Source organism: Sorghum bicolor, chromosome 3 (assembly GCF_000003195.3).
Source record: "Sorghum bicolor cultivar BTx623 chromosome 3, Sorghum_bicolor_NCBIv3, whole genome shotgun sequence".
Lineage (NCBI taxonomy): Eukaryota > Viridiplantae > Streptophyta > Magnoliopsida > Poales > Poaceae > Sorghum > Sorghum bicolor.
The window spans coordinates 27,314,706-27,324,496 of NC_012872.2; the positions used below are offsets into that span (position 1 = coordinate 27,314,706).

The 9,791-nt window shown below is 40.9% G+C and overlaps 2 long non-coding RNA genes across 3 annotated transcripts; both read left to right on the forward strand.

The window, feature by feature from the left end:
* Positions 4,769–6,234, forward strand: LOC110434228. The gene is made up of 3 exons (XR_002451711.1): positions 4,769–5,051; positions 5,238–5,478; positions 5,763–6,234. It is a non-coding gene; the product is annotated as an uncharacterized LOC110434228 (long non-coding RNA).
* Positions 7,550–9,312, forward strand: LOC110434123. 2 transcript variants are annotated; one of them, XR_002451605.1, is made up of 4 exons: positions 7,550–7,931; positions 8,265–8,439; positions 8,551–8,665; positions 9,056–9,312. It is a non-coding gene; the product is annotated as an uncharacterized LOC110434123 (long non-coding RNA). The 2 variants fall into 2 exon arrangements; XR_002451604.1 differs by lacking the exon at positions 7,550–7,931 and having other exon boundaries at positions 8,227–8,439.

A 9,791-nucleotide genomic window follows, 5' to 3' on the forward strand; every position in this document is an offset into this window, starting at 1 on the left:
CTGTATGCCTGTATATGATCTGCAAAACAAAACTTGCACTACATCTGGAACTTGGTAAGCATTTAATAAGTATATGTGAGTAAAATACATGCTTTTCTTCCTTTGCATGGACTATGTTGGCGGGGTAAATGTGTCATTAAGAACCGCCAACACCCATTTTTGTGGATATCTTTATAACTCAATAAGGTATGAGTTAAATCAGAATACAGGAGTGCATCCTCGATTGTAATCGTTGTACCCATAGGGAGCGTAATAATGGCTCTTCCAGAACCTACTATTACGGCATCGCGTCTAGCGATTGCTAATACATTTCCTTTGCTCTTTGTGAGAGTTTGAAAATATTTTATTTCCCTGAGTATAGATTTAGTGGTGCCACTGTCCACTAGGCATGTTTCCTCATCCATCGAATTGACTCTCGTACGGTCTATGAAAATAGAGAATATAATAGAGAATGAAATTCTCAACATGAATATATATGGAATATAAACATTTATTGCTATTAAATTGTGCATAAGTCAATGAACATCAAATAGAGTGGAGCAAAAATAAATTGTCAATTATTACAATCCTGAAGGTGAATTATGAAACTAAAATCTCAAATGACTATCAATCTAGTTGTAGTCGCTAAACAGATCATCAGAAGTGTATTCGATGACCATGTTGTTGCAGGAGTCATTTGCCATGCCATTAGATGGAGGAGGTGCCATTCTGTTGCTCGGTCCCGCTGGGGCGGGGTTGGAACATCCTGGGGCTGCCAGATCATCGAAGTGTGCTTCAGACGGTTGTCCACTTTGGTTGGAGCGTCGTCGTCCCACGGAATGCAAGTACAGTTTCAAAAGGTGCTTAGGGGTGCGACATTTCTTAGTCGGGTGGTTGTAGCAACCACACTTTGTACAAGTTGATGACTTGTCTTTTGACTTAGAGTTTTTGCCTTTGCCCTTAGGACCTCGAGGATTACGGGGTCTCTTGCGCTTGTTTTTGCCTTTCGAGGATCTATGATTGCCATTCTTGTTGGCATCCTCTGGTGTCTGTTTCTGAGCATTTGCATGTACTTCAGGCATGGGCTTGGCCGGCCTTGATTGGAGTTCCAAATGAGGAGCTCATTGTGCCTCTCAGCCCGAAGTAATGTTTTAATGGGATTAGAATAAACTGTGAATCTCCTCTCACGGTATTGCTGTTGGAGGATCATTTGAGCGGGAAGCATGGTAGACAAAATATTTTCAATTTTCTCCGCGTTAGATGGCTCCTTTTCACAAAATTTTAGTTTGGAACTGAGTTTGTGCATGGCATGGTTATACTCATTCATAAATTTGAAACCTTGAATGCGGAGGTGGTTGCACTCATGAGTGGCCTCTGGGAGAATAACACCCTTTTGTTGCTCATACCGTTGTTGCAAAGCAAGCCAAAGAGCCCGTGGGTCATCTTCCATCAGATATTCAGCTGTGAGATCTGTATGGATGTGGTTCCTTATTATGTATAAGGCAAGGTACTTGGACGGTTTAGTTGGGAGTGTCAATTGCCTTGTACATTCCGCGTAACGATAGACTCACTTTGAGATCCATCGCCCATGTAGGGAAGTTGTGTCCATCAAGAGCTAGCTCGGCAAATTCCTTCTTAGAAGAAACTTGGGCATGAGACTCTTTGGTTTCCATTGCCTACATGTTTATTTATATAAATTTAATTAATTGTGGGGTTGTAAAATTAACAAGAATGTAATTACAAATTTATCGGCGATAGCAGCTCTATGCCCAAAGACAGCCATTGGCTGGCCACCATGGATGGTGGCATTGGTGGGCACGGGCCGTCGCCGTGGAGCGGGCACCTTGGCCGGGGTGGAGTCGGCAAGGCGAGGACTGGCGCCCTCGATTGTAGTGCCGCGGATGGAGCAGCGGACGACAACACCGAATGCCGCAACAGAAGAGCGACGTTTGCACGTCGTTGTCCCCCGAAACGACGCCGTACAGGAAAACACCTGGGATTCCTGTCGAGGTCATGGCGTTCGCCCCGAAAGCCATAGCCGCGAGACTCTCCGAGGAGTTCCCGGATGTCCTCCAGTAGTTCTGCCTGAAGGCGGTTGTTGCCGAAGTTTATGCCCAAAGTCCGAGCACGGTTCATTGCCATCCAGACGACTTGTAGTATGAGTGAATCCATTGAGACGGAATTACGGTGAGGGAACGACATGTTTGACCTTGAGGTGAAGCCCTGGGGTGAAGATCGATCCCTCGACGATGTTCGTTCCAACCGAGCTATTCCCCTCTAGGGGCAAGGAAGAGCGATGTGCTGATAACGTGTGACGAGTGGAATGCCAAAGTACGAGAACAGAGAGGAAGTAAAATAAACTCGATGTATTTCTTTATTCATTGATCACGATATTTATACAAGTCGAAGGCGAGGGGAAACTCTTCCCCCAAGTAAGCTCGAAGCCCACGATGAGTCGTGGGGATATCATGGAGGTGGAACCGGTTTCCACGGGCACGTACGGGGTTATGGGGAAGTCGTGGTCTTCCGACTGTTAGAATAAATCTCCCGTGAGAGAATTCGAGGAGATGAGATCACCCCGGATAAAATATCCGTAACAAAAAGTCAGGTCAACTTTAGCAACAATGCAGTGTGAATACATGGACGGCAGGTACATAGATTTTTCTCGGAAAATTATGTTATAGCCTCGAAAATTGTTATATTTAATAAAAATAAAAGAATAGTGCTTAAAGACATATCTGAACTTTACTACATTGACTATTCTTAGACATCAAGTATTGAACAAAATAAGCGCATGCAGTGCAGCTTCACTTTGCTATAGATTGACTACCATACATCTAATTTATGACTGACAAGAGTGTGGCAATTAAAAAAATCCAATTATTTAATATGTAATCTCCTAAAGCTACTCTTTCTTCGCCATGATTTCATTGCGCTGCTTTGGTTTGATTCTCGTTATCGCTTCCCCGGAGTGGAGATGGATCGAACCTTCTCTTCTCTTCTTTTACTGGAGTTGGCTGACTGATCGACAACATGACATTTCAGACGGCAATTTTTGTAACGAATCTTCATTTTTTTCCCATTCTGATTGACAAGTATCGCAACAGCCAGCCATTCATGTGTCGGCAATGGCCGTTCTCCCTGCTCACCGAAGATTAGCGCATCGAATCCGATGCTCTCTTCGTCTGGACGAGTGGACCTATAGACCGCGCGTGTGGATGCTGCTTTGTTTGAGATTGTGGTGGCGGTCCTACGTCCCAGCCTACCTTATGCTAATATATGTTACGAAACTTTATAGGCTCTGGTGCCGTTTCTTTCTTTCTTTGAGAAAAAAATGAAAGCAAGGAAACGTATTGCTGTTGCTTGTTGAGATGTATAATCCTACTGGTGTCTTTTCATTTTCCTCCCGAGTCATCATCATAATATAAGGAACAAGCGTGCCGCTACATCCATAAAGACTAAGTCGTGCGTACAACGTGAACGATAGCTCAAGGTGAATTTATCAAATTATGAATTGAACATCACATTTGAATTCCTCTCACCAAGATGATCGAAAAGTGTATTTAAAACATCAAAGTCGAAGTTTGAGTGATAAAGTTATGTCCCAGGAAAAGTTATCCAAGGAAAGTTGGGATGGCTGACCTTAGAGGTTGGAATAGCAAATTTTGCTAGAAAGTCGGCCAAGGCGAATTTGAGATAGACTAGGCCAACTTTTCTGGATTATGAGTCGATCCAAAAATAAAGTAGAAGACTTATGGATTTTAAAGTGGATGAAAGGATTTTGACGCATAAGAAGGGGTTAAATTACAGAACTTGAAACTACTTGCCTCCCGTTTCTACTTGACAAAACCTATGCACGATTTATGTATAAATATGCACTAATGTTTTGCTAAGTGTTGCTATCTCTACCATAAAAATGTTTTGCATCATAGGTTTTTCAATTCTATGAACTAACCTAGCAAGCTAGACTAGAAAGGTAAAGCATACAACCAAAGAAACACAATTAAGTGCGAAAACATAAATGAGGTGGAGAATGCAAACTGCCATTCATACTATTGTTCCTAAGGTATCAAGAAGCTCGCAGTCAGGTAACTCTATGGAGTCCACGAGCCTTCCTAATGCGCAAGTAGGTGTGTGAACGATCTAGGCCTTGTTAGATTTTGGTAATTGATGACAACGAATTGTAAACTAACATTCAGTGGAAACGTGTGAAGGTACAGTCCACATGAGAGCTTGAATGGCATGGGCGTCATCGAAAGCTTGTTGGAGGAGCTCAAGTGAAGTATGGCATGACACTATAAGAAATTCTCTGATACATGATGGTTTATTAGTGACATTCTAAAAAAGCATCATAAAATTCTATTATCTATGATTGCTCATTCCTGAGGTGATACATCTATGATGGCCAGTATAGCTGTCGTCATGGCTAGACGTCACAGATCATATTTCCCTATGTTGCCTTAAAATTGATTCAAATAGGGTTCTAAAAAGTTCCTTTTCTTATATAATTAATTTATGCATAAATATTATTCATACAATGTGGAAAGCTTCCAGAATATTATGAATGTGATATTTCCCAACAAGTAAAAGAATAAATAGATGCACGCATGTTCTTTTTGCCTGTTTTCATAAAAATCTATAAATAAATAAATAGCAAAGCAAGAAAAGTTTAAATAGAAAATCAACCTAGCAAACATCTTTGTTAAAAAAATAAAAATATATATACATGCACACCAACAAATAGAAGAAACAAAAGTAGAAATGCCTACATCCATCACAAAGCCGCCCCTTATCCCCATCGTGCACTCTCCTCTCATGCCTCCAGAAGCGCTAGCGGTGCCTCCTTCTGCATCCTCGTCACCTGCATAGGCCCTTGCTCCTCCCCGTGGCTCCCTGAGGTAGAGCCGCGTGCTTCGGGATGGGGTGGCGCCGGCTGTGGGATCCAAGCGCGGGTGGCCGGATCCGGGTGCGGGCGGCTGGAATCAAGTGCGGGCGCCAGTGGTTGCGGGATCATAGCCCAGGTGGCGGCGACGGCAAGACCCCGACACAAGGGTGACGGCAGCGGGATCCAGGTGCGTGCCATATAGCCCAACCATCTCAAGTCCCCTCGGTCATGGTGCTTCATGTGCTCATGGGTAACCCTAGCAACGCCTGTGATGGCCCTATCCGTAGCTGCATATTTTTTTGAAGTAGAGTAGGATGGCGATTTATGGGATCTGTCTTGGTCAAGATCGATGAGATTGAAATTGTTTCCACAGGTTAAGATGAGGTCGAGCATGCAGGATGGGATTTATGAGATTAAGACCTACAAATCACAGGCCCCATTTACTCCCTACTGTCGGCAGCACTACTCGACAGCACTATTTTGTTGCTGCTAGTATCTGGGTGCTCATGATTTCCCAGTTCTAATTTCTGCAGTTTTGTGATTTGCTCCTACCTTGTACGCAGGATGCTGGCCTCAAATTTGACAGTGATTTTGGTGAAGTTGTCAGATTCCTTGTGAGCCTCTTCTCCCTGCTGACTTATTTAAGTTCTCTGTTCAGTTATCATTGACAAACATGATGGTAGTTGTATCTATAGGGCAAAGCTGATAGAAAGAAAATATTAATTTTGCTCTATGGTTTCCTAATAATTGACTATTGTGTTTTGTTTATATGCTATCTCTCGTTTTAGACTCCTGAAAATGACTTTAGAAAGCTTCCATATTTTGTTCTGTCCTTTCCATTTCAAAATATCTTACTAGTTTCCTATATGAACCTATTGATCCATTATCTATTTTTCAGCAATAAAGACCTACATCAACCATGTTGTATGAGTTGAAATTTCAAAGATCTTTGGTCAAAGTGCTACCTAAATGCTTTCAAAGATCTTTGGCCGAAGTGCTACCTGAAGGCTTGTTGAGAACACCACCTTGATGAAAGACTAAAGATTAACAAATAAACAAAGGTATATACATGTTATGGAGACTGGATCTTGCTTAACCGTGTACCTCTTTATTTCATCAAACTAGCATTTTTATTTGCCTCAATTATATTTGTGATGTTGTCAAGCTTGAATTGTTACATAGGTTTAGAATTAGATTGCACATACAAAGATTTGTACCACTGTCCAACTTGCATTTTGTACACTAAGACTGACTGTTGTTGATGATGCCAAACGTTTCTTCTATGGTTTTGTTGTAACATGAGTTATAAACTTGCAACAATTCTCTTATTGCTAATCTTTTTGGTTGTTGCTGGCATTTTGCTTGTCCACTTTGATTGTTTCTTGATAAATAGATAGCATTTGTTTTTAGAAAATTTGCTCAAAACTAACTTGTTTCATACTCACATTGAATTTCTGTGACGGTCTATTTCGCTTCAACAAATGTATGACGCGGGATACATGATGTTTTTTGTGATCGTCATCATGAGTTAACTATGACGCATTTTCTCTTGTTTGTGATGAAAGTAAACCATCATGTATACTTTGCTTCGTCTTTAATAATGCCTTCTATATTAAAAATGTGTTAATTCAATTCTGAAAAAAATCATGATAAACCCACTCATACTACCATATATGGCCAATTTAATTGTTTCTTTATGTCAAACTATTCTAAGTTTTATGAAATTCACAAGAGTTTGCACTTGTACGAAAATGATTTTTTAAGGCACCTCTTACTTTTTACAGGAATGGTTTACTTAGCAAACTGTTTTTAACTAGCTGCCAAAGCATCGTAGCTTATAGCCTCTAGAAATATATTTTTAGGGTCAGTTATGTTAAGTAAACCATCACAAAAATAGATCTATTTTTAAGGACAGTTGTGTTAAGATAGCCGTCCTTGAAAATTTTGTTGAGGATGGTTGCTAAAGTTAAGCGCCCATATAAATCGATTTCGATTTTTAGAGTCAATTAACTAAGCCAATCGTCCTTAAAAACAGTTGCAAAACAAATAAAATCGTAGCTACAACAAATATAGCTTTACATGACGATTACCGGTGATGTTGTAAGAAAACATCATAGAATTCTATCATCTATGACGGTTTATTTCTGAGGTAATACATTTATGACAATTGATATAGCTGTCGTCACGGTTGGACGTCACAGATCTATTCCCCTAAATAAAACGATGCAAAATCCAGAATATTAGATATTCAGCCCAAGACCCATTATCCCTCAAGATATAGGCAGAACCAAAGTTTGGGTGTCGGTTTCGGGTTGGTTTCGGAACCGAACCGATACAGATGTGTATACTTAGGCTTTGTTTAGTTGTAATTTTTTTTGCAAAATGGGCATTGTAGTAGTTCTGTTTGTATTTGACAAATATTATCCAATCATGAACTAACTATGCTCAAAAGATTTATCTCGCAAATTATAGGTAAACTATGCAATTAGTTATTTTTTTATCTATAATTAATGCTCTGCCACAATATTTGATATGACGCGAGATCTGAAAAAATTTGTAATTTTTTTTGGAACTAAACAAGGCCTTAGAGCATCTCCAACAATTTTGCATTTTGGGTTTGCATTCTTGTAATTTGTCAAAAATATCGAAATGAGTTATCCAATAGTTTTACATTTGTGTTTTGCAATTTGGGCAACTTGGCAATTGAGGGAGGGAACTTGGCGTAAATGTGAAGCCGCAGGCTGCTCGGTAAACGCCGATCGGGCGCTCCTCCCGCGCTACTATCGTGCGTGGGGCACTCTTCGCGCGTGGTGACGAACCTTGGAGATTGATGACGACCTGCAGTCCACGACAGCAGGACCAAGGGCTCTATGACAGGAAGGACTCTATAGCAGGAAGCCCTCGATGACGACCTACAGCGTTTCGGATATAGGTACCAGGAAACAACAGTGACTTGGATGCTCGTGAACTGGCGGCGCGGCGACGAGAAAATGCCGCGAAGAAGAAACACGCGCGACCAAAAGCATGGGAACAGATACGACGCGGAAGAAAAGTTACGGCAAATACGGTTAGATACACAATTTTAGTTTTTTGCCAAGTCAATTATGACAAGATAGCTTTTTTTTCACTTGCCATATCATTTTGGGAGCTGGCAAACTACAACAAATAGCAAACAAAAAATGCCAAACTGTTGGGATGCTCTTACAAGGTTTTTTGTAAGTGGAATGTGTATACTTACTGGTGCCATCAGCCATCCAGACTAGCCCAACGACAGCCCAGCCCACCTCCGGCCACCAGAGCCCAGTGTCCAAACTTCGCTACTTCAGGGCTTCAGCAGCATGCTCGCATTCCACCAATTCCTCATAACCCTAGACATAACACTAACACTCAAAGGTAGCAGCGGCGGTGTGCGGTGCCACACGAAGGAGTGCTGAGCGGGAGCGAGGCACAGCAGTGCACGGGGGCGGTCTGCAGGTCGGCAGTGGGCACGGGATCAATGGCGGCGAAGGCCCAATTCCCGGCGATCTCTCTATCAGCCCTGACAAGTTGGCGGCCCCGACAAGTTGGCGACGAGCGTGAGTGTTTTTTCTTTCATTCTTGTCAGTTCGTGTTCATAGTTTGTTTGTACACTGAGTCCCTAGATCTGAAGCAGACATGTCTTGATTTGCTTCTTTGAATTTCTATAGATGGGGGGCACTAAAGAAACCATAGCAAATGAAGTTGTTCAAGCGCAACAACATGAAGTAGTAGATGTCGAGAAGGAGAAAGATGCAGATGGTCAGCAGTCCAAGGAACAGGAAGGTGGATCCCATCTCCCTTCTCTCCCGCTCTCTGATTTGTCCTAAATTGATATGGTTCTAGATCTAGGATTTGGACAATGATGGTTGCTGCTCTAAAGCCTGGCTTCTCAATCGGTACTTGGCACCAATAATAGCTAGCTGATTTGATTTTTTATATGCTCTGTTACCAATATAATTTTGAGAACTTGACATGCACATACGACCTTTATTGTAGAACTTGTCACTTATACTGCAAACTGTTGTTAACTGCCAAGCCAAATTGTTGGAGGCTGCAGCTTCGATAACAGATCATTTTTACATTTTGCATGTTACTCTTCTGGTATTATCATGACTGTTCTTAAGTGCCTTTATCAAACATCACTACTAAGTTTAGCTATATTTTTTATGCAAGACTGATGTTTTCTTTGCGGGCCTTTGATGAGTGTATATCTGAATATTGGCAAGAGGATCAAGGTGCTCATGGAGGCTATTTTTTGTCAGCGACGAAAGATTTTGTTGTGCACGGAAATCATATGAATTTTGTGTTGTACAAGCCAACATCTTAGTTTTGTAGGTATTTGAGTGTAACTTGATTATTGCCTTTGTATTTCCTTTGAAAAGTTGTACAACTACAGATGTTGATGGTTTCAATGAAAGTAATGAGCAATGTTTTGTTAGTTGTGAGCTTTGTTCTAGTTTATGAGCTTCATGATTGTGTCTTAATGTGTGACAAGGTTAATGTTGATTGTATTGTTAATGATGTGATGATTTAGCACTAATTTGTGATGTTCTTTTTTGTCACTATGGTTTGGATCTGGGCTTGGATATATGGGCTAGTTATAGCTGACAGACAACTAATTCATGACGAACAATAATACCAATCAGTGATGGCTCATTTTGGTCTAGCAAATGTATGACATGAGATACATGATAAATTTTTTGATCGTCATGGTAAGTTACCTCTGACACGTTTTTACTGTCTATGACCTAAGTAATCCGTCATGTAAAGCCTTAATTCTTGTAGTATAACTTTTTCAATTGAAGTAGGATAAAGACAACATTTAGATATCAAAGTTGTAGTGCTCGATGAAATATAAAATTCTATAGTTGAAAACTTTGCCATTTAAGATTGTTTACATGTGTAAATA